Here is a 26,474-nt window from a genome sequence, read left to right as displayed (position 1 = left end):
AAATAATTTCCTTGGCTACTCTATAGATAATAAATTATACTGAACAGGAATCTTTCTGTCCTGAGGTATTTTAAGCTTGTACTTTGGACTTTTTTTCAACTTTAAAGCCATTTAGCAGATAGTTTGCATTTTCTAAATGTATATTCTTTTGACAAATTTCATTATTACGTTTAGAGAAGTAAGTATACATCATGTACTAACAGGTTTCATTTATATCGAGACTGAGACCCAATTCATGATTAAATGGTTTAATCAGACACCATAAGCATTCCAATCACAGTATGCTTTATCTACTTGATTTGTAGATTTCTGTGAAAAGTGTATGACTTCTTCCTCTGTGACTTGATAACTTGATACATTGCTATATTTCCATTAGTTACTACTTAGCATATTTTGAGGTGATATGGCTATATAACAATTCATGGCCTTGGTAGATTATTCTACTTCCCATTAAGATTCTCTCTCTTCCTTTATTTTTTTTGCATTAAATAATGTTTTGTTTATATTGTTAACCTGTCATCTTTGTGACTGTTGTTTGCCTGGTATCCTCTCCCTCATTCTTCCATTGCGCTCTCTGTCTTTTCTATTAATGTTATTTTTCTTCAGGAGCCAGGATACACATGGGACATTTATTGTTCATTTCTAATTACCACATCTTAGCACATGATAATTTGAGGAATACCTAGGGAAAGACTAAGGATTATGAAGAACCTGAAAACCATGGTGATTGAATAAGCTCATTACAACGTGTACAAAAAGAAAACCTACCAGGAAGATAATAGTTGCCTTGACATATCACATGGTCCTGGAATATGGAAGCTGGAATTTGAGAAATAGAAGATTTATCCTCCTCCTCCAAGCTCTCCATTCTACAGACCAGAAGTTAGTTCATGGACATGAAAACCCTAATTTAAAGTCACAGGACAGTTAGTCGCCGAGTTAGGGATAGAATCCTGAGCTTCTGATTCAAGCTACAAATAACCTAGGAAGGCTGATTAAGTGCCCGTAATACATTTATAATAGTTAAGAGTGTTTTGAAACTGGAATGGACTGTTATGATTTGAATGGTGTCCCTCAAAAATGTATGTTAAAGCCTTAATCCTTAGTACCTGTAAATGTGACCTTATTTGGAAATAATCTTTGTAAATGGGATCAAGTTGTGTTCATACTGGATGAGAGTGTCCATGTAAGAGGGAAATTTGGACACAGATACACAGGGAAGATGACATGTAAAAAGAGAAACAGAGATTGGAGTGATGTATCTACAAGCCAAGGGACCCAAGCATTGCCAGCAATCACCCAGAAGCTAGATTTGTTGGTGAGGATATGAAGAGATCAGACCCCTCATACATTGCTGCCTGGAATGTAAAATGATTGAGCCTCTGGAAAACAGTCAGATCTTCAAAAACTTAAAATATAGTTACTACCTGACCCTGAAATTCTATTGCTAGCTTTGTATCTAAAAAGTATTCATTCCTGATGGCTCAGTGGTAAAAAATCTGCCTGCAGTGCAGGAGATGTGGGTTCGATCCCTGGGTTGGGAAGATCCTCTGGAGAAGGATCTTCCTTCAGGCGGTATGCAGGAAACCCACTGCAGCATTCTTGCCTGGGAAATCCCAAGGGCAGAAGAGCCTGGGGGCTACAGTCCATGGGGTTGCAAAGAGTCAGACACAGCTTAGCAGCTGAGCACGCATGAGCACTTGGAAAAGCACATACACACACACGTTCAGAGAAGCACTCTGCACAACAGCCAAAAAGCAGAAACCACCCAAAGGTCCAGCAACAGAAAACCAAATTGAAATATACACATGCATGGGATATTATTCAGGAATGAAGTACTGACATGTGGTACAACATGGATGAACTTCAAAAACAATATGCTGTGTGAAACAAGCCAGACACAAAAGAGCACATGTCGTGTGATGTTATTTATATGAGACGCACAGGATAGATAACGCCATAGAGACAGAATAAAGACTGGTAGTTTCCAAGAGCGGGGCACAGTGGGAGTAAGGAGGAACTGCTAAGTAGATAAAGGGTTTTATTTTAGACTAATGCAAGTTCTTTGGAACTAAACAAAAGTGTACATTTTGAATGCACTTAATGTCACTGAATTGTTCACTTCGAAATGGTTAATTTTATATTATGTTAACTTCAACTCAGTAAATAATTTTTTATGTGGGAACTGATTTCCACTTCCATTTCTGTACTAGATAGAGTAGACACACTTTCTCCATTCTTCATATTAAATATAAATTCCTTCCCTGAATGTTATATACAAGACAAACATGATGAGACCCTGAAATGTAGAGATTAAAAAGTCAGACTGTCTAGAGACGTAGGGATCCAAGAAGCAACCAGGCGGTATGCTCCTTGTTGTTTTTTTTTTTTTTTCCCTTTTTGTTTGATATATCTGGGTAATGGAGAAGCCAGAAATGGAAATCCCAGTAGTACAGAACAACAACAAAACCCCGAAGGAAAGATTTCTTTCTTCATTCAAGGGACCAAGAAAGAGACAAGACAAAACTTTTCAACAATAATTGCCCTAAGCCAGCCATACAGCCCAGAAAAAAAAAAAACAAACTGTTCCCCATTAACAGAGGCTGAGTGGGGAGCTTAGATTCCCACTTCAAAAGAGATAAAGAGGGATCTTTCCCTTCCCTGTTCGGTGATATCAGAGAAGGCCTAATGGGGAGTCAAGGATTTCACTATGTGGTAGTAACAAGGCCACCCCAGGAAGTGTCAGTGGAAGCCACGTGTGGAACACAAATAAGACACACCTGCCGTTCTCAGCCAAGGTGGCATTAGTGGAAGCTTAGTGTGGCTGGAATGTTCGTTCTCATCCAGCTGTGAAGAGGAGCCCTTCCCCCATCCTGCATCTCAATGGAAACTGGACTTGCAGCTCCACTTAGTAGTAATAAAGCAGTGCCCCTCTTTCCCCACCAGAATGATGTCAAAGAAGTCTGCTAAATAAACCAGTAGTTACCAGGGAGAGAGGAGGTTAAGAGGTACAGACGATTACGGATAAAATAAGCTGCAAGAATATACTGTACAGCACAGGGAATATAGCAAATATTTTATAATAACTACAAATGACCTTTAAAATTCTGAATCACTGTATTATTCACCTGCAACTTATATAATATCATACATCAAGTATAACTCAGTTTAAAAAAAGAAGCCAGCTAAGCAGAGCATTTGAGTATGATTCAGAGTCTCATGACAGAATATAAAAATTCCAGGTTCAAACATAAGTCTCTTTTTATATGAAGAGCTAGGAAAATCTCAACTTGAATCAACAGACTCCAAGACCAAGATGATTTAGATAGATGTTAGGATCATCTGACAAAGATTTTAAAGCAGCCAAATGAAGAACCAAATGGAAACTTTAGAACTGAAAAATACCATAACCTCAATAAAAAAACCAAATGAATAAGTTCAACAACAGAAGGGAGTAGAGGAGAGAAGCAGAAAACTTGCAGATAGAAATTCCCCAATCCAAAGAACAGAGAAGACAGACTGACAGAAAATGAACACAGCCTCAGGGATCTGTGGGATTATAAACTTTAACAAAAGATCCAATGTTTGTGTAATAAGAATCCAGAAGAAGAGGAGAAAGAAAAGGGTTGAAAAGATATTTGAAAAAAATAATAACTGAAAATTTCTTAAATTTGGCAAAAGACATAAATGCACAACTTTAAGAAACTAAGTGAACCTCAACTTAGATAAATTCCCCCAAAAAACCCAACATAGTATAATATTTTCAGGACATAGGGCTTGGTAAAGAGTTACTAGACATGACCTCAAAAATATGATCCATAAAAGGCATTATTGACAAATTGGATTTCACCAAAAATATAAATGTTTGCTCTGTGAAAGAATTCTGTTAAGGAATTAAATAGATAAGCTAAAGACTGGGGGAAAATACCTGCAAATCATTTATACTAAAAATGACATATTTAGAATATACATAGAGCTCATCAACAACAAAAAGTATACAATCCACTAGAAAATAGACCAAAGACATGTATAGATATTTCTTTGAAGAGGATATACATATGGCAAGTAAGCACATGAAAACTGCTCAAAATCATTAGGCATTAAATAAATAAAAATTGTATAGTGAGATATTTCTTTTTACACATAATTTTATTATGAAAGCAAAAAAAAAATGAAATAGTAACAATACTAAATGCTAATAAAAATGACAAAAACCTGGGTCACTCATATATTGCTGGTAGGAATTTAAATGACACAACTCCTCTGGTTAAAAAACTAAACATACATCCATCATATGACCCATCAATCAAGCTTCTGGGTGACATTTAAAAAAAATGGGAAAATGCTCACAAAAATCTTTCACACTATTGCTCATTGTATCTTTATTTGTAATATCCCCAAACTGAAACAACACAGTTGTACCACAACAGGTAAGTAATTAAACTGTAGTACATTGTACATGGAATACTACATGTTCCCTTTTTCAGCAATAAAAAGGAATGGCTGTTTCAAGTAGGCCCTTCATTGATTGATTTCTTTCCCTCAAATAATGGATTTCAAATCCGTGTGTACCTATTTGATTTTTTTCTCTAAAACTTCAAATGAGCTGTTTTCTTCCATGCAATATTGGATACTTCCTTGGGCATAGAAGCTGGTGAGAGAGCCCTACTTAAGCAAGTATAGTGTTTTGTATGCAAAATTTTTTAAAAATTAAGTTGTACTGATTCTGTTTTGTAAATGGAGAAACAATCATATCTTTCTAAGCAGTAATGGAAAAAGGCTAGTGCTTTGTGCATTTTGATATATTTGAGTTCATCTTTTTCCACAATGTAATATATTTGACACAATTGGGTTTCTCATATTATCCTAATTCACATATATCAGAATTCTAAATAATACTGTACTTTAAGTTTTGTGTTGCAAGAACAAATGAAATAAACTTGAATTGTATTACCAAAAAAAAAAAAACAAAACACAAAAGGAATGGCTATTGATATTAAAAACTTCTATGAGTAACTGAGTGGGGAAGAAAGTCAATCTTAAAAAATCACATGCCATGTGATATTATTATATAAAATTATAGATAAAAAACAGATTAATGCCCACATGATTTTATGATATAAAATTAGAGAGATGAAAAACGGATTGATGCCCATGTGATTTTATGATATAAAATTAGAGAGATGAAAAGCAGATTAGTATTTTTCAGAGGTTAAAGATGGCGGGAAATGAGAGATGTGGCAATGGAAGTGAAGTACAAAGGAGACATTTGTGGTGAAGGAATCATTCTGAATATTGACTGCACTGGGGTCATACAAATCTACCGTGTGACGAAATGACACAGAACATCCATTGTATCAATATAAATTTCCTGGTTTTGGTATTGTTATATTTAATATTATTATAAATAAGCTTGCTAAGTCACTTCAGTCATGTCCGACTCTGTGCGACCCCATAGACGGCAGCCCACCAGGCTCCCTCGTCCCTGGGATTCTCCAGGCAAGAACACTGGAGTGGGTTGCCATTTCCTTCTCCAATGCGTGAAAGTGAAAAGTGAAAGTGAAGTTGCTCAGTTGTGTCCGACTCTTAGCGACCCCAAGGACTGCAGCCCACCAGGCTCCTCCGCCCATGGGATTTTCCAGGCAAGAGTACTGGAGTGGGGTGCCATTGCCTTCGCCGATAAATAAGCTTATTTATATGTAAATTATTTGTAAGTAATTTCGATTCCTGGGTTGGGAAGATCTGCTGGAGAAGGGACAAGTTACCCACTCCGGTATTCTTGGGCTTCCCTTGTGGCTCAGCTGGTAAAGAATCCACCTGCAATGCAGGAGACATGGGTTTGCTTCCTGGGTTGGGAAGATCCCCTGGAGAAGGGAAAGGCAGCTCACTCCAGTATTTTGGCCAGGAAAATTCCATGGACTGTATAGTCCAAGGGGTCACAAAGAATTGGACACAACTGAGCAACTTTCACTTTCTTTTCACATTATAAATAAGTACTATTGTACTATAATTACATAAATTATAACCTATAGGGAAAAGTGGATAAAGGGTACATGATCCTCCCTGTATTATCTTTATAACTTCCTTTGATCTATAATTATTTTAAAAGAACTGGTGACTATAATTTGACAGCCATTTAATTTAGAGAACTTTGCTTTAGTCATATTTTCTAATGATTTAGTATAACCCTCTGGGACGTTTGGTTGAAATTTAAAGGAATTACCACTAGATGACACCATAGATTGCACAACCAAACCATCAGAATATTCCCTAAGGGTTTGAAATTTACTTAAGCCTCCACTGTTTTTTTTTAAAAAACATGAATTTGTATGAGTATAAATGATAGAATTTACAATCAGATGAAACTTTACTTTCTGTTGATCTTAAAATCTCTCATATCTTAAAGCTTACAGATCATTTTTGTTTTTAAAATTTTGGTAAAACAACAACAAAAAAATGGTTTTATTAAAAAACAAACTTCTAGGTACTTCCTTGGAAGCTCTAAAGTTATTTTGTGGCCATGACTGAAGACCAGGAAGGTGGAAATATCACTAAAGAACTCTGAGAGATGTAAATCCTATGAGTTAAGTACCAAATCTGTGAGCCAAGCTACAAACCAACTTCAAATCAAATGTATATGAAGCCTCAGTTAGTCAGTTTAGGCGCTTAGTCATGTCTGACTCTTTGCAACCCCATGGACTGCAGCACACCAGGCCTCCCTGTGCATCACCAACTCCAGGAGTTTACTCAAACTCATGTCCATTGAGTCGGTGATGTCATCCAGCCATCTCATCCTCTGTCATCCCCTTTTCCCCCTGCCTTCCATCTTTCCCAGCATCCACTGAGTCAGTTCTTCACATCAGGTGGCCAAAGTATTGGAGTTTCAGCTTCAACATCAGTCCTTCTGGGTCCTCCCTATTTGTTCTAAGCGTCTAGGAGGACTTTCAGGCTGAGGAACCCCACACCTATATATTTTTTTGAAGGTGAACCTGTTTTCCCTGGTCTTGGAGTGCAAGAGGGGTCATTCAGGGTGACAAATACATTTCAACTTCAGAACCTTTGTTCTTACTGTTATCTTTGCCTGGATAATCCTTTGTCAGATGTCTGTTTGTCTCCCTCCCTCCCTTTACACAAGTCTCTGTGTGTGCTTGCTTAGATGTGTCCGACTCTTTGCGACCTCATGACTGTAGCCACTAGGCTCTTCTGTCCATGGACTTTTCCATGCAGGAACACCGGAGTGGGTTGCCGTTTCCTACTGTAGGGGATCTTCCCAACCCAGGGCTTGAACCCTCATCTCTTGAGTCTCCTGCATTGGCAGGTGGATCCTTGACCACTGGTGCCACCTGTTCTCTAAAACATTTACCTCCTCAGAGATGTCTTCCCTGAAACACCCTATCGTGCATAGCAAACTGCCCCTGTCACACACACGACTTCTTTAGCTATGCCACCCACTGTCTTTTATTCTTCTTACGTAGTACCTATCTGACATTGTGGCATAATTTTTCCCAAGGTAGGAACTTAAGTCCATTTTATTCAATACTCCTATCTAGCACAAACACATGTTTATGAGATAAATAAACAATTAAGAGAGATATATAGCGGAACTTCTAGAGCATGCACAAGAAGAACTGGTTTCTAGGGCTTTTGAATATTCTGCTTTGATAGCCAACCTATTCCTGGTAGCCTCTCCTGACACCTAAAAACCTACAAGCAAAACATGACTGGAGCTCTTCACAATTCAGTATTTAAAATCTGATGACTTTCCAATAAATTTTCAAAACTAAGCCACATTTTCTAAAAGTCACATTTTTAAAGGGTAGAAAATATAAAAAAACAGTAATTAGTTGTTAGCAATACTTGTAAATTTATTAAAAAGTTGCAACTTTAATTAAATTTTATACTGGTTTTACTTTCTGCCAGTAAAAACCAAAACATGTGGAGTCGGTTTGTTCTTACGAAAAACTAACAAGTGTTTCTTAACATAAAATAAGGATAAATCATCAGTAATATTTTTTCTTCTTATGAAGCTAGCAGTATAAAATGATACTCCATAATATCAACAAAAAAAAAATTAGTATTCAAGTTTACTACCATCTCCTCATCAGTACTTTCTTATTGTATGGTGAGAAACTTATATTTTCAGTCATATGATCTTTTTATCTCTTTTATCCAGGTCATATGTTCATTGAAAAGGTGAATTATCTTAAAAAAAGAAAAAGAATGAGAACATGATTCACATTCAGACAAAACCTATTCACAATTCTACAATTCAAAAATGTTCCAAAAAATTGAAACTCATTTGGTCTATAAAATATCACCTGAGAAGCATATTTTGTTCAGCAGAATAAAAAGCTCTGAAAATCAGCTCCCCCATAAAGGCAATGAGAATATTGGCAAAAGGGTCAAATCAACTTTTTCAGAATTCTGAGAAATAGCCAAAAGTCACAATAATACAAGGAACATTTCTGAAGAACTATTACAACTCAATATTTTAAAGACAAATAACCCAACTTAAAAATGAGCAAAGATTGGAATAAATCTCTCTCCAAAGATACATCAGTTCAGTTCAGTTCAGTCGCTCAGTCGTGTCCGACTCTTTGCGACCCCATGAATCGCAGCACGTCAGGCCTCCCTGTCCATCACCAACTCCTGGAGTTCATTGAGACTCACGTCCATTGAGTCAGTGATGCCATCCAACCATCTCATCCTCTGTCGTCCCCTTCTCCTCCTGCCCCCAATCCCTCCCAGCTTCAGAGTCTTTTCCAATGAGTCAACTCTTTGCATGAGGTGGCCAAAGTACTGGAGTTTCAGCTTCAGCATCATTCCTTTCAAAGAAATCCCAGGGCTGATCTCCTTCAGAATGGACTGGTTGGATCTCCTTGCAGTCCAAGGGACTCCCAAGAGTCTCCTCCAACACCACAGTTCAAAAGCATCAATTCTTCGGTGCTCAGCCTTCTTCACAGTCCAACTCTCACATCCATACATGACCACAGGAAAAACCATAGCCTTGACTAGACGGACTTTTGTTGGCAAAGTAATGTCTCTGCTTTTGAATATGCTATCTAGGCTGGTCATAACTTTCCTTCCAAGGAGTAAGCGTCTCTTAATTTCATGGTTGCAGTCACCATCTGCAGTGATTTTGGAGCCCAAAAAATAAAGTCAGACACTGTTTCCACTGTTTCCCCATCTATTTCCCATGAAGTGATGGGACCGGATGGCATGATCTTCGTTTTCTGAACGTTGAGCTTTAAGCCAACTTTTTCACTGTCCTCTTTCACTTTCATCAAGAGGCTTTTGAGTTCCTCTTCAGTTTCTGCCATAAGGGTGGTGTCATCTACATATCTGAGGTTACTGATATTTCTCCCGGCAATCTTGATTCCAGCTTGTGTTTCTTCCAGTCCAGCGTTTCTCATGATGTACTCTGCATATAAGTTAAATAAGCAGGGTGACAATATACAGCCTTGACGAACTCCTTTTCCCATTTGAAACCAGTCTGTTGTTCCATGTCCAGTTCTAAATGTTGCTTCCTGACCTGCATACAGATATCTCAAGAGGCAGGTCAGGTGGTCTGGTATTCCCATCTCGTTCAGAATTTCCCACAGTTTATTGTGATCCACACAGTCAAAGGCTTTGGCATAGTCAATAAAGCAGAAATAGACGTTTTTATGGAACTCTCTTGCTTTTTCCATGATCCAGTGGGTGTTGGCAATTTGATCTCTGGTACCTCTGCCTTTCCTAAAACCAGCTTGAACATCTGGAAGTTCATGGTTCACGTATTGCTGAAGCCTGGCTTGGAGACTTTTGAGCATCACTTTACTAGCATGTGAGATGAGTGCAATTCTGTGGTAGTTTGAGCATTCTTTGGCATTGTCTTTCTTTGGGATTGGAATGAAAACTGACCTTTTCCAGTCCTGTGGTGACTGCTGAGTTTTCCAAATTTGCTGGCATATTGAGTGCAGCACTTTCACAGCATCATCTTTCAGGATTTGAAATAGCTCAACTGGAATTCCATCACCTCCATAGCTTTGTTCGTAGTGATGCTTTCTAAGGCCCACTTGACTTCACATTCCAGGATGTCTGGCTCTAGGTGAGTGATCACACCATCGTGATTATCTGGGTTGTGAAGATCTTTTTTGTACAGTTCTTCTGTGTATTCTTGCCACCTCTTCTTAATATCTTCTGCTTCTGTTAGGTGCATACCATTTCTGTCCTTTATCAAGCCCATCTTTGCATGAAATGTTCCCTTGGTATCTCTAATTTTCTTGAAGAGATCTCTAGTCTTTCCCATTCTGTTGTTTTCCTCTATTTCTTTGCATTGATCACTGAGGAAGGCTTTCTTATCTCTTCTTGCTATTCTTTGGAACTCTGCCTTCAGATGCTTATATCTTTCCTTTTCTCCTTTGCTTTTCACTTCTCTTCTTTTCACAGCTATTTGTAAGGCCTCCCCAGACAGCCATTTTGCTTTTTTGCATTTCTTTTCCATGGGGATGGTCTTGATCCCTGTCTCCCGTACAATGTCACGAACCTCATTCCATAGTTCATCAGGCACTCTATCTATCAGATCTAGGCCCTTAAATCTATTTCTCACTTCCACTGTATAATCATAAGGGATTTGATTTAGGTCATACCTGAATGGTCTAGTGGTTTTCCATACTTTCTTCAATTTAAGTCTGAATTTGGCAAAAAGGAGTTCATGATCTAAGCCACAGTCAGCTCCTGGTCTTGTTTTTGTTGATTGTATAGAGCTTCTTCATCTTTGGCTGCAAAGAATATAATCAATCTGATTTCGGTGTTGACCATCTGGTGATGTCCATGTATAGAGTCTTGTCTTGTGTTGTTGGAAGAGGGTGTTTGCTATGGCCAGTGCATTTTCTTGGCAAAACTCTATTAGTCTTTGCCCTGCTTTATTCCGTATTCCAAGTCCAAATTTGCCTGTTACTCCAGGTGTTTCTTGACTTCCTACTTTTGCATTCCAGTTCCCTATAATGAAAAGGACATCTTTTTTGGGTGTTAGTCTAAAAGGTCTTATAGGTCTTCATAGAATCCTTCAACTTCAGCTTCTTCAGCGTTACTGGTTGGGGCATAGACTCAGATTACTGTGATATTGAATGGTTTGCCTTGGAAACGAAGAGAGATCATTCTGTCATTTCACAGAATAATCTGTCAAATGACAGAATGATACATAAATTACTAATAAGTACATGAAAAAGTATCTGATATCATTAGCCATCTGGGAAATAAAAATCAAGATTGAAATGGAAACCTCCTCACAGTCACTGGGATAGCAATCAAAAACATGGATGGTAACAAATACAGCAAAGTTAAGGGGAAATTGGAACCAACATACAGTGCAACCATTTTGGTAAAAAGTTTTTCAGTTTCTCAAAAATTTAAACAGTTATCATATGACCCAGCAATTCCACTCATAGGTAAATACCGTAAGTCCACACAAAAAATTTGTGCCTGATTATTCTTAACAGCATTATTCATTAAAACCAAAAAGTAAAGAACCCAAATATCCATCAAATGATGAATAAACAAAATGTGATATATTTATACAATGGAATACTATTCAGCAATGAAAAAGAGTGGAGTACTGATATATGCTATAACATGGATAAACCTTAAAAACTTTATACTTGGGACTTCCCTGGTTGTCCAGGGGTTAAGACTCCTTGCTTCCAAAGCAGGGGGCATGGATTCAGTCTCTAGTTGGGGAATTAAGATCCCACGTGCCACTTGACACAGCTCTCCCCTACCTTGCCACAAAAGCATTATGTTAAGTTAAAGAAGGCAGACACAGCAGGACACATATTGTATAATTCCAATTGCATGAAGTAGCCAAAATAGGCAAGTCCATAGGGAAAGAATGTAGATTAGTGATTGTCAGAGAAAGGGAAGGGAGAATCGGGAAGTGGTGATATATTCTAGAATTAGAGAGTGGTGATGGTTGCACAGCCCTATGAATATATTGGAAACTTCTGAATTGTACACTTTAAAATGATGGATTTTATGGTATGTGAATTGTATCTCAGTAAAATTGTTTTGGGGACTTTCCAGGTGATTTAGTATAGAATCCACCTGCAACTGCAGGAAATGCGGGTTTAATCCCTTGGTCAGGAAGATCCCCTGGAAAAGGGAATGGCAACTCACTCCAGGGTTCTTGCCTGGGGAATCCCATAGACAGAGGAGCCTAGCAGGCTACAGTCCATGGGGGTCGCAAAGAGTCAAACATGACTAAGCACAGACAATATTCTTTTAGAAAGTAAAGTATGACTTGAACACATCTAATAGCAAAATCTAACTACTATAAAATTGTTCGTTATCTTTCTTTATGCCACTTAATGTAACTATTCATATATTTTCCTTCAGAAATATTACTGCAGTTCTTTATCAAGTACTGTCCCGAACCCTACTGCATGTGTTGATATTATATTATGAAATGTGTTTTCCCTTACCATTCTAAAGTGCTATAAATTCTGAATACTTAACAACATGTTCCAGGGATTTTTGAATAACAAATATGAACCTAGATTATTATTGATAACCACTTGCATAATGACTAATACTGAACTTCAATTTTGGTTTCCCTCTTGCAGCCCAAGACTAGAATGAATAGATACATATTTAATAAAACAGCTACTATGGGGTTACTTGGTATGAAGCACTCCTAGACATTTAGACCAGAAAGGGACTACCTATGATCTATGCAGATACCTCTGATCTAATGGTGGTTTGTAAACTCGGTTTGGTCCTTTATTCACAGAACTCACGGCTCTCAGAAGTTTTTGTTGATATATCTAGCATTTCCCTCCCATCTTCAATCACAGCCATAAAGATACTTTAGCACCTCCGAAAAGTGTTTAGAAGTTTCTTTTTTTCTTAACACTTTTTCTTAACAGGATGAAAAGTTTAAAAAAAAAAACAACAAAAATAAGCAACAAAGCCAAGTAAAACACACATGTACAACATATACTTTCTGATACAAAGATCTCCTCCATCATTTGTAAGACTAATGTGTCTCTTGTGAATTGCCTATGGGATGAAACACTAATCAGTGTGATACCATAAGTCAGTGTTTCTTTCATGTTAGAAGCACAGACCGTGATTATTATATACATCAATGCTGTAATAAAACAACCTGTGGGTTCTTGGAGAAGCTCAGGGAATTATTAGTAGTTCTTGGCTTATACTTTTGAAAATACTAGATTGTGTTTAACTGACAACAAAACAAAATTTCCAAGGTAAGACCTAATATTTAGTTTGCCTCTTGCTGGGAGTTGAAAGATACAAAGGACCTCTAAAAATGTATTTAAACAGAAATGGTTTGAGTACCATATATCTAGGCCAGTGGTCCCCAAATACTGGATAAGCAGTATCAGCTTCAGCATCATCTGCATACATGTTAGATACACAATCCTTGGGCCCCACCACACACTGACTGAATCAGGAACTCCAGTCAAGATGGGCAGTATTGTGTACTCCCAAGCTGAATATTCATTGGAAGGACTGATGCTGAAGCTCCAGTACTTTGGCCACCTGATGCAAAGAGCCAACTCACTGGGAAAGACCCTGATGCTGGGAAAGATTGATGGTGGGAGGAGAAGGGGGAGACAGAGGATGAGATGATTTGATGGCTTCACTGATTCAACAGACACGAATTTGAACAAGCTTCGGGAGATGGTGAAGGACAGGGAAGCCTGGCGTGCTGCAGTCCATGGAGTTGCAAAGAGCCATGACACAGTGACGGAACAACAACAACAAAAGGCTTCTAGGTGATTCTGACAAATGCTGAAATTTGAAAACTACAAAATGTCCATGTGGAATATGAAATATCTCCACATATTCCAAAATATTGGGGGAAATACTTTATGTAGCATTCCCCTTTAAAATGACACGCTGCACGCTAACTGCATATTAAAGCTGAGTAGCCTACAGTAAGGTCTTCCCTGGTAGCTCAGTGCTAATCTACCTGTAGTGCAGGAGACCCGGGTTCCATTCCTGGGTTGGGAAGATCCCCTGGAGCAGAGTATGGCAACTCACTCCAGGATTCTTGCCTGGAGAATCCCAAGGACAGAGGAGCCTGGGTGGCTACAGTCCATAGTATAGCACAGAGTCGGACAAGACTGAAGCGATTAAGCAGCAGCAGCAGCCTACAGTAAAAGAAACAAGAAAGCACAGGAACCCAGGGGACTAATGCAGGGCTTCACTGGGCCTTTGGGGGCAGTTTGTTGCTTTTCTGGAGGCACAACTTCAGTGTACAGAGATCAAATCTGTTTTTCCTTTAAGCACTGTAGTAAAAATTATTTTTAATGGTCATTTGTGCTCTCTTTTTGTCTTGCTTGGCTGCTATTGGTCTTTATGTAGGGCACATCTGCCTGCCTGTAATGGGCTATGGTAAATTGCTCTGGTTCCCAGAGGGACCCCACATGGCTTGGCAAACTCTCCCTGTAGAAGGGCTTGGTTTTAGACTGTTTTCCATAAAAGAAAAGCAGGGATGCAACTCCAACCAGAGACAAGTTGCAAAGACTCAGAAGCTGGTACAGATGGGTTTCATTAGTGAGTTAGTTAGTTCAGTCACTCAGTTGTGTCCGACTCTTTGTGACCCCATGAATCACAGCACGCCAGGCCTCCCTGTCCATCACCAACTCCCGGAGTTCACTCAGACTCACGTCCATCGAGTCAGTGATACCATCCAGCCATCTCATCCTCTGTCGTCCCCTTCTCCTCCTGTCCCCCAATCCCTCCCAGCATCAGAGTCTTTTCCAATGAGTCAACTTTTCACATGAGGTGGCCAAAGTATTGGAGTTTCAGCTTTAGCATCATTCCTTCCAAAGAAATCCCAGGGCTGATCTCCTTCAGAATGGACTGGTTGCATCTCCTTGCAGTCCAAGGGACTCTCAAGGGTCTTCTCTAACACCACAGTTCAAAAGCATCAATTCTTTGGCGCTCAGCCTTCTTCACAGTCCAACTCTCACATCCATACATGACCACAGGAAAAACCATAGCCTTGACTAGATGGACCTTTGTTGGCAAAGTAACGTCTCTGCTTTTGAATATGCTATCTAGGTTGGTCATAACTTTCCTTCCAAGGAGTAAGTGTCTTTTAATTTCATGGTTGCAGTCACCATCTGCAGTGATTTTGGAGCCCCCCAAAATAAAGTCTGACACTGTTTCCACTGTTTCCCCATCTATTTGACATGAAGTGATGGGACCAGATACCATGATCTTCGTTTTCTGAATGTTGAGCTTTAAGCCAACTTTTTCACTCTCCTCTTTCACTTTCATCAAGAGGCTTTTTAGTTCCTCTTCACTTTCTGCCATAAGGGTGGTGTCATCTGCATAGCTGAGGTTATTGATATTTCTCCCAGCAATCTTGATTCCAGCTTGTGTTTCTTCCAGTCCAGCGCTTCTCATGATGTACTCTGCATATAAGTTAAATAAGCAGGGTGATAATATACAGCCTTGACGTACTCCTTTTCCTATTTGGAACCAGTCTGTTGTTCCATGTCCAGTTCTAACTGTTAGTAATATTCTAAAAAGGCCAAAGCAAGTCAAGAGTGGAGCATTCTCTCATTCTTTCTCACTCTTTGTATGATATTCTTTTATTTATTTATTTTGGTCCAAATTCACCTTTTGCCCTTTAAACATCTGTTTAAAATTAAGAAAGCAATTTATTATTGAAGAACCTGATAGCTATACTGCCTTTAAAAAAAAGGAAAAAAAAAAAAACAAACACATACTCTTTTACCTCTAGGCTTGACACCTCAGTCTCAAACTGATTTGGAAAAAATTAGCAGTTCTCATTTCATTATTTTCATTACAATTGCACTCTATTAAAACCTTCTACCTTCTCAGCAAATGTATAGATCACGAAGATATACATTTTGTGCATTAGCCTTATTCTTCTCTACCTTAGGTTTTTTTCTTTGCATTAACCTTCTCTCTTTATTTACATGATGTTTTTATTTTTACCAGATTGCTTTACATTTTCTAGACATAATCTATTAATACAAGTGAATTTGTATTTTCTCTTTCATTCTTATATGTAAAAAAATAACCAAGTTCAGTTTTTTCCTTTAGCATTCTTTACACCTTAGCAAATATTTTTTGAGCAATCCACTGTGTCTGCTCTATGGCAGGAAACTATACCCTTTTATCACCAAAGTACTAGTAAAAACAATTAGGCAGAAAAGCCAGGCAATTTATGGAAAAATTCAAGTAACAGTCCCAGACAATGGTGAAGTGAAGAAAGGAATGTGATGAGCAACATTATCAAAAATGACTTGTAACCAGATTGCACAGACAGATTTAGAAAGCTGCCTACACTTTGCTTCTTCTCTATTTATGACATAAATTGGAAATAAGATGAAAGATGAAGAAATGCTTCATTTAAATTTACTATTTTAGGGACTTCCCTGATGATCCAGGGGTTAAGAATTCACCTTGCAATGCAAGGTACAAAAGTTCCCTCCCTGGGGAACGAAGATCCCACATGCCACCGGGCAACTAAGCCAGTGTGCCACAGTAGAGTCTGTGCACGGCTCAAAATGTCCTGACTTGGCGAAAATCCTGCACGCCGCAGCTAAGACCTGAGGCAGCCGGATGAATGTATTTTTTTAAAGTATAAATTAGTGCCAAGTTTAGTGCCATCCAAACAAAGGCCCAATATCTATAATATAGCTCTTTAAAAATCCAGGAGAAAATAAAAAATCCAACTGAAAGGTTTGTTTGACCCCACTTACAACTGGGAGTAATGCAAACTAAAACTACACTTAAATGCTTGTCCTCTATGTAATGGCAAAACAAAACAAAACAAAAGGCTGACAATGCATGCTGGTGATAAACTGTGGGGAAATAGACACTCTCATAAATCACTGGTGGAATGTTTTAAGGGAAATCTGGCAAATTCTAACAAAACAAAATGTGCATTCAATTTTTGATCTAGTAATCTGACTCTGGTAATTGACCCTGAAGATGTACCTCCAATTATACAAATGTAATATGCACAAGGTTATTCATTACAATACTGCCCATAATTTGCCTATAAAATACTTAAAGCCCCCTAAATGCTTATATAGAGAAGAGTAGTTGAATAAACTATGGTACATCTATACAATGGTATATACACAATTATAAAAATGAAAAAATAGAGTAACTATAATCTCTATAAATTGATATAAAATATTTTCCAAAATAACTTAAATAAAAAACTGAAGTACAAATGAGTATCTATAATATCCAGTTCAGTTCAGTTGCTCAGTCATGTCTGAGTCTTTGCGACCCCATGGACTGTAGCATACCAGGCCTCCCTGTCCATTACCAACCCCCAGGGTTTACTCAAACTCATGTCCATTGAGTCAGTGATGCCATCCAACCATCTCATCCTCTGTTGTCCCCTTCTCCTCCCGCCTTCAATCTTTCCCAGCATCAGGATCTTTTCAAATGAGTCAGTTCTTCACATCAGGTGGCCAAAGTATTGGAGTTTCAGCTTCAGCATCAGTCCTTCCAATGCATATTCAGGACTGATTTCCTTTAGGATGGACTTGTTGGATCTCCTTGCAGTCCAAGGGACTCTCAAGAGTCTTCTCCAACACCACAGTTCAAAAGCATCAATTCTTTGGCGCTCAGCTTTCTTCACAGTCCAACTCTCACATCCATACATGATCACTGGAAGAACCATAGCCTTGACTAGACGGACTTTGTTGGCAAAGTAATGTCTCTGCTTTTGAATATGCTATCTAGGTTGGTCATAACTTTCCTTCCAAGGAGTAAGCGTCTTTTAATTTCATGGCTGCAGTCACCATCTGCAGTGATTTTGGAGCCCCCCAAAATAAAATCTGTCACTGTTTCCCTATCTATGTGCCATAAAGTGATGGGACCAGATGCCATGATCTTAGTTTTCTGAATGTTGAGCTATACGCCAACTTTTTCACTCTCCTCTTTCACTTTCATCAAGAGGCTCTTTAGTTATTTTTTGCTTTCTGCCATAAGGGTGGTGTCATCTGTGTATCTGAGGTTATTGATATTTCTCCTGGCCGTCTTGATTCCAGCTTGGGCTTCACCCAGCCCAGCATTTCTCATGATGTACATTGTGCAAAACAAACAACAAACACAAGAGAAATAAACCGGAAATCATAAGATTGGTTACCTAAAAGGAATGGGGGTAAACATGGTGGGGAAAATGGGGGAAAGGGAGTAGGATGAAGGAAACCACATAATAATAGAATCCCTATGAAGTTGGATGGGGAAAAAACCAAACTACCCTTAGCAACTTTGGATAATATTCTATTTAAACTATATACTCCAAGGTTAAAGACAAGAACTGTGCATATAAACACTCCTCAGTTAGTAGGTTTGTTTTTCATAGGGATATTGTTTAGCATGTGAAACTACTTGCTCTGCTGCTGCTGCTAAGTCGCTTCAGTCGTGTCCGACTCTGTGTGACCCCATAGACGGTAGCCCACCAGGCCCCTGGGATTCTCCAGGTGAGAACACTGGAGTGGGTTACTACTTGCTCTAGAATTAAGCAAATAAGTAAATATATTGTGGATAATGAAAACTAAGTTTCTCACTGTTGGAGTAAGGTGCTACAAGTTAAAAAAAAAAAAGAGTGAATACGGTGGTATTGGATTGACATCGGAGGTATCACAGTATGGACTCATGATTTTACCAAGCATGCAGATAAGTGTAGAGTGTATGAATGTGTATTTGCTTTTTTATGGCTCTGTCCTCTGAGAAGGCCTGGAAGCAAGGATACACCAGCACCAAGGAGCACACCTGGTGCTCGGATTTGATTTCTAGACAACATCTCCCTGTGACCCTGCTTGGGTGGGGGAGGGGCACGGAACTAAGGCTCCTCAAAGAAGTGGCTGACTCCAGCACTGCATGAAAAGTATAACGCTAAAATCTCCTGTAGTGCCAGAAAGTAGGAAGTGCTCTAAGAAATGATGGGGCTATGTCTAATGGACATGGGAACCAACTTGTTAAGACTCCCAATGACCAAATCCAGAACACTTTAAATAATAAATAATGATGTCATAGATTATTACCCATTTAATTAAATAAGAATCCATAAGTTCATTCTGATTAAAAATAGGAAAACTATTCCTTTTAGTAGGATTCCAACTAATAAATGTAGAAGGAATGAAGAAATTGAAAATTATTATTTGTTAAAAATTCTCCAAGCCAGGCTTCAGCAATATGTGAACCGTGAACTTCCAGATGTTCAGGCTGGTTTTAGAAAAGGTAGAAGAACCAGAGATCAAATTGCCAACATCTGCTGGATCATGGAAAAAGCAAGAGAGTTCCAGAAAAACATCTATTTCTGCTTTATTGACTATGCCAAAGCCTTTGACTGTGCGGAGCACAATAAACTGTGGAAAATTTTGAAAGAGATGGGAATACCAGACCACCTGACCTGTCTCTTGAGAAACCTGTATGCAAGTCAGGAAGCAACAGTTAGAACTGAACATAGAACAACAGACTGGTTCCAAATAGGAAAAGGAGTGCGTCAAGGCTGTATATTGTCACCCTGGTTATTTAATTTGTATGCAGAGTACATCATGAGAAACGCTGGGCTGGAGGAAGCACAAGCTGGAATCAAGATTGCCGGGAGAAATATCAATAACCTCAGATATGCAGATGATACCACCCTTATGGCAGAAAGCAAAGAAGAACTAAAGGGCCTCTTGATGAAAGTGAAAGAGGAGAATGAAAAAGTTGGCTTAAAGCTCAACATTCAGAAAACTAATATCATGGCATCCAGTCCCATCACTTCATGTCAAATAGATGGGGAAACAGTGGAAACAGTGGCTGATTTTATTTTTCTGGGCTCCAAAATCACTGCAGATGGTGACTACAGTATGAAATTAAAAGAAGCTTACTCCTTGGAAGAAAAGTTATGACCAACCTAGACAGCATATTAAAAAGCAGAGACATTACTTTGTCAACAAAGGTCTGTCTAGTCAAGGTTATGGTTTTTCCAGTGGTCATGTATGGATGTAAGAGTTGGACTATAAAGAAAGCTATGTGTAAAAGAATTGATGCTTTTGAACTGTGGTGTTGGAGAAGACTCTTGAGAGTCCCTTGGACTGCAAGGAGATCCAACCAGTCCATCCTAAAGGAGATCAGTCCTGGGTGTTCATTGGAAGGACTGATGTTGAAGCTGAAACTCCCAATACTTTGGCCACCTGATGCGAAGACCTAACTCATTTGAAAAGACCTTGATGCTGGGAAAGATTGAAGGCAGGAGGAGAAGGGGATGACAGAGGATGAGATGGTTGGATGGGATCACCGACTCAGTGGACATGAGTTTGGGTAGATTCCGGGAGGAAGACTCCCTGATGGACAGGGAGGTTTGGAGTGCTGCAGTTCATGGGGTCACAAAGAGTCAGAAATGACTGAGTGACTGAACTGAACTGAACACCACCATAATAATTGTTTTAGATGTTAACATGAATGGTTGAAAGTATATTGAGAAACAAAATATGTATTCTTAAATTATCTCCTCACAAGATAGTTATTAACTACAAAGGTTTAAAAACAAAGTAGCTTTACAATGGAAGGCTTGGTAGATACCACCTTTGCCAAGTGACCAAACAGATAAAATCTGCCTCCTAAGATATATTGAGAGGACAACATTACTTCTGTAGTATTCTTGATAGAAATGTATAACCTGAACTTAATCATGAGGAAAAAAATCAAACTAACCCAAATTTAGGGGAATTTGAAAATATTAATTGGCCAGTACTCTTCAAAATTGTCAATGTCACTGAAACAAAGTCCCCCTCAAAACAAATTCCCCAGCCAAGTTTATGATTAATTTATCCATCTGAAACTTTATTCTATTTCTTGTTTCACCCCTGTTCCCTTCAGGGTTGAGAAGTATCAAGTATCCTGGGTGCAAAGGCCCTTCCATGTCCCCTGTTTCTTATTTGTAGAAAAAGACTTTAGTCTCTTAAGCCTTCTCTGAGTTCCAAAGAGCAGGCCCAAGCAATTACTAACTAGGAAAGTAATGGAATGCAGAATCAAAGGGGGCAGTTAAGCAAGATAGCTTGTATAGTGCTAGTGTTAAGTCTCTTCAGTCCTTGCTACGTTATGGACTGTAGCCCACCAGGCTACTCTGTCCACAGGATTCTCCAGGAAGAATACTGAAGTGGGTTGCCATTTTCTCCTCCAGGGGATCTTCCCAACCCAGGGATCGAAGCAACATCTCTTATGTCTCCTCCACTGGCAGATGGGTCTTTTACCACTAGCACCGCCTGGGAAGCCCCTAAGATATACTGAGAGGACAATATTAATTCTGCAGTGTTCTGGATAAAAATATATAACCTGAACTTAATCATGAGGGAAAAAAAATCAGATTAACCCAAATTTAGGGGAATTTGAAAAGGAATAAAAGAGAGTCCTAGTTCCTTCCCAAGAGATACACATAATAATATGACATATACTTTTGAGTTGTCCTGCAGAAACTAAGATCAAGTGGAGGATGGTGATTGCATGCTGACTACATGAGAGTTGACTCCAGACTCGGTGGAACCAGAAGGTTGATGATTAAGATTTCTGAAACATCATCCCGTTACTTCACCACAATCAGAAGAAAGTCCATGAGCTGCAATCCTCATCTCAAATGTTGCCTTTAAAAACCTTTCTCTGAGGGTCACTCCAGAGTCTCTTGACTCTGGGAAGTTCAGGTCTCTTGAGCATGAGCTCCTCATTCTTCTTGCTTGGTGCCCTGCAAATTAATGCTGAACTGGGACTTCCCTGACAGTCTAGTGGTTAAGACTGCACGTTTTCAACGCAGGCGGCCTGCGTTTGAACCCTAGTCAGGGAGCTAGACCCCACATACCACAACTTAAGATCCTGAGTGCCAAAATGAAGATCCTACATGCTGCAACTAAGACTTGGTGCAGACACATATGTTAATTAATTTTTTAAACTTGCTGAATTTCCTTCATCACGAACCAATGTCAGTAGATTGGCTTTGCTGCATGGAGTTGGCAAGTGGACCCAAGTGACGTTCAGTAACATCATTAAAGAAAAAAACAGAAATTTCCCAAAGTATAGGAGAATGAGGCTACATGACATTTAAATGCACTATATGATGCTGGATTAGACCCTGGGTCAGAGAAGGACATTAGTAGAATAATGAAATAAAATGTGTAAAGTCTATAAATTAGATGATAACATTGTCATATTTCTTGATTTTTGAAATTGTGGTGATATAAGATGTTTTCAGAAATCTAGGTGAATATATGAGAAATATTTGTCATTTTCCAATTGTGTCTGAAATTATTTACAATGAAAAGTTCAAAATAGTAATTCTAAAGTGGTACTCTTCTTATTGATAGTTCTCTTTCAATAATGTTGCTTGAGTTATGTAAATATACTTTTTTCTCAATAGAGCTTTAATTCAAAAATGCAAATTACAACTGTTTTCTGAATTCCTTTGATGAAAAGAAAGACAAAAAAAAATTGCCATTGTTAAATGTCGATAAGTACGGTTGTCCATAAGCCAGAACAGAATTCTGCAGATAAAATATTGTATATATTTCTTTTCCTTATGCAGTTTAATACAGCAGGTATACATTTTAAGTTAATATCAATGGCAGCCTGAAAGAGAGAAAATAAGTGAAAAATAAAACACCATGTAGCTTGAAGCAGGAGAGGGAGAACGTTCGGGCCATTTCAGTTATTGATTTTGATGACAGTGGTAGATGCGTTCATTTAGTCACTCAGGGAATTTCTAGGCACTGAGGTATGAGAGAGAACGGAGATGAACAAAACATGAGCGTTGTTCTCTAGAAGCTCACAGTAGTGTGTGTGGTGGGGTGCTGGAGGAGAGGGTACAGAGAGGAGTAAGGTGCAATCACCAGACAACACTGGAACACGCAGGGCTGTGACAGGGCCAAACACACTGACGCTGGAACACACAGGGCCACACGCGGGGCTGTTACATGGCCAAACACACTGACGCTGGAACACACAGGGCCACATGTGGGGCTGTGACAGGGCTATACACACTGATGCTGGAACACACAGGGCCACACGAGGGGCTATTACAAGGCATAGATGAAGAAACTGATCAAACGTCTTTAAGGGAGCAAAATTTGCCACTCCACGATGAATCTCTCTTGCACAAGGATTAATTTAGGCTATTTATTTTTTATTAATGGAAGACTTGGGATGTAAGAGCCTGTTTCCGGAATAGAGCTATCATCAGAGAAATTTATAAAGAATATGGGCTAGATGTGGTAGAGAAAACGCGACAGGACCTGGAGATCAGAGTCCACTCTATGTCCCATTGTCTCTGCAGTGCCCAACAAACACTTGTTTTCCAAACATTTGCTTTTCCATCTCTGTTAATTGCCTTCCTCAGCCCCTCAATCTTTGAAGTCCTAAACCACTAACCCCAACATTCTCTTTTTAGCGGAAGATGGTGTTTAAGATGAGGCTTTCAGCCATTTTGGTGAGTTACTCAGCTCTCCTGGGTCTCTCCCAGGTATATATGTTATTAAACTTTTGTTTGACTTTCTCCTTTTAATTTGTCTCAAGTCAACTTAATTCTTAGACCAGCCCCAACATCTTCCAGATAGAAAAGATATCTACGTGAGAAAAAAGTTCAAAATTACTAAGCATATTTCTTTAAATCCCCTCACATTGCCTTTTTTTTTTTTTCCATTACTACCAATTGCCTCCTTGAATCTCTGTCCCACTTGTCAGTCATAGGGAAAGTAAAAAAATAACTTTACTGGCTCTGAGAAGAGAAAAAAGTTGGTACAAAGAAAAGCAGAACTGAGAAAGAACAAGAACAAGAGATAAAACTATAAATCATTCAATATGGTCCATGTTGAACGACAGTGGTGATTAAAAAGCTATGGGGCTGCAAGGTAAACAAAAACCAGCTCATGAAGACTTGTATTCTACCTGAGTTTTTCAACATTATTCTGAGGGAAAGGGGCATGACTCTTTACAGAGCATTTTTTTTTTCAGTGTATAAATTCTTAGTAATATTCCGTTTTGTTTTGGGACCTGCTGTCAGAGGAACTTCCTTCTGTCTCTTCCAGAGACAACAGAGATCATACTGACTTGCTGGGTCCGATAGAAAACTCTGTTGATGACACGATATATTTAAAGGTGGAGACCAAAGGAGATTATCTTTGGGAAGATTCTTCTGCTTAGAATACTAGTGTCTGGACTTCTCTGCTGGTCCAGTGGCTGAGAACCTGCCTTCCAATGCAGGGGACACGGACTCCACCCCTGGTTAGAGAAGACTGCAAATGCCACACAGCAACTAAGCCCATGTGCCATGACTACTGAAGCCCGCACTCCACAGCAAGAGAAGCCACCACAGTGAGAAGCCCATACACGGCAAGTAGAGAGTAGCCTCCTCTCGCCACAACTAGAGAGCGCCTGGGTGCAACAATGAAGACCCAGCACAGTCAAAAGTAAATCAATCGAAAAAGTTTTAAACAAAAGAAAAAAGAACACTAATGTCTAACTCTGTCCCCAGGCTTCTTTCCCTTTCTGAAACTGGCTTTGCTTCTGAATCCAGGAATTTATGGCCAGTAAGTATCCTCTGTATCCTCTCAAGAATAATGGTAATTAATACTTTAAGAAAAAAAAAATAATGTAATGGCATTCCTGGTTTCCAGTTCTGTGTATGAGCAGCTTGGAGTTACCACTCCACTGTAACAGGTGAAAAGGTCTTTTTTGAAAAGGTCTTTTTTTTACAAGTAAAAAGACTGAAAAATCAACCACTCTTCTTAGGTCCATAAGAGAAGTGAGGCCACAGAGCAAAAAGCTACCCCTAAATTTGGAGAACACATAGAATCACAACGTACCAAGCAGAAACCCGAAAATGGAATCCTCCATGGGAACCAATTCCCTAGTAGGAAATCCAGAGCTCTAACTGGTAAATTGCTGGAGGCTCAGACTGAACAAGTCTGAAAGTGAAAAACTCCAGGGGGACCCAAATATAGGGGCCCACTGAAACTGAGCAGGGCCCTGTGGGGCTCCCAGGCATGGAGGCTGTTTTGTCACCCATTTCTTGAAGGCAAGACTCCGGTCTACATGAGTCTTGAGTTCCAAAGAGCAGATTTGAACAGTTGCTAATCAAGGGAGGAGCAGTCAAGAAATCACCTAAAACAAGGTTAAATGGACTAGAGAAGCTCATCAAGATTAGGGCTTCTTGAGAAAAAGGGCTTCTCTGCTGGCTCAGCAGTAAAGAATCCACCTGCCAGTGTAGGAGATAGGGAGGCATGGGTTTGGTGCCTGGGTAGGAAAGGTCCCCTGAAGAAGGAAATGGCAACCTACTCCAGTATTCTTGCCTGGGGAATCCCATGGACAGAAGAGCCTTGTGGACTACGGTCCAAGGGGTCACGAAAGAGTCGGATACAACTGAGCAACTAAACAACACCTGAAATGAGCTTAAAACATGCAGGCTCTACACACACCCTAGTTTTGCCAGAGACCCTACCTTTGAACCCTCATCAACCCCTCCTGGGTTGGGACACACAGTTTTTGAGGGCACAAGGCCACTGTGTCCCCCTTTGCCTAGCAAAGTAATAAAGTTATCTTTTTCTACTTCACCCAAAATTCTGTCTCTAAGACTTCTTTCAGCACCAGTGTCAAGGTTTCAGTACCATCACCACTACACTTTTGGGACTCTTACCTCCAGGAGTTTGACCAGGGTCTCAGAGTGAATATTGCAGAAAAAGCTTGTGCTTCCAGCAGTGAGAGGGGGAAAAGGCGCCATTTTGAAACACACCAGTGCACTCTAGTTCTTTGTAACAAGGCCTGCCCTCAGGAGAAACTAATTGACCATATTTAACCTGCTAGGGTTTTGTCAGCGGCTAACTGACCCTGGGGAAGGGAGATACCCAACTTTAGCCCACTCTAGCCTTCCTGTATGGGGGTTAAGTATGGGGGAGGGGAAGGTGAAGAACAGTCAGTGCAGGAGAGATTAATCAGAAGCACTTGTGAAGTCCACGGTCAAGAGGTGCAGGCTCACTGAAAGACAGAGACTTACTCATAGGACTACAGGATGCTTCCCCTGCCCCCTACCTCACCATCACATTAGTAAAGGCTTATTTACAGAAGTTTCTTTTACCAGTGACATCATGTCTGGCCATAAGCAAAAACTGCAAGATACAGTAAAGGGCAAAAAAACACAGTTTGAAAATACAGAGCAAGCAGAATCAGATATGGTTGGAATACCAGACCAGGAACTTGAAAAAAACAAACAAACAACTATGATTAATTTATTAAGGGCATAAAGTAGGCAGCAGACAAGAACAGATGTATAATTTAAGCAAAGAAAAGCAAACCCTAATAAAGAACCAAAAGGAAATGTTAGAGATTAAAAATACTGTAACAAACATGAAGGATGCCTGTGAAGGGTTTGATTGAGAAACACAGAACAGAATATCCAAGGGCTGTGGAATAACTACAGAAGATGTAACATACGTATG

General features: G+C 39.3%; 1 long non-coding RNA gene across 1 annotated transcript in view; it reads right to left on the bottom strand.

Annotated features, from left to right (window-relative positions):
- The window catches only part of LOC147356196 (uncharacterized), a 64,367-nt gene extending 38,575 nt beyond the window's left edge, over window positions 1-25,792 (bottom strand). The window contains exon 1 of the long non-coding RNA XR_015143095.1: window positions 25,676-25,792. This is a non-coding gene — a long non-coding RNA (uncharacterized LOC147356196). The remainder of the gene's footprint in view (window positions 1-25,675) is intronic.
- Window positions 25,793-26,474: the final 682 nt, after the last annotated feature.

The sequence above is a fragment of the Bos grunniens genome, chromosome 16, assembly GCF_055505025.1.
Source record: "Bos grunniens cultivar Pamir isolate PY7600 chromosome 16, Bosgru_T2T1.0, whole genome shotgun sequence".
NCBI classification, from domain to species: Eukaryota; Metazoa; Chordata; class Mammalia; order Artiodactyla; family Bovidae; genus Bos; species Bos grunniens.
This window is presented reverse-complemented; position numbering and strand designations above follow the sequence as displayed.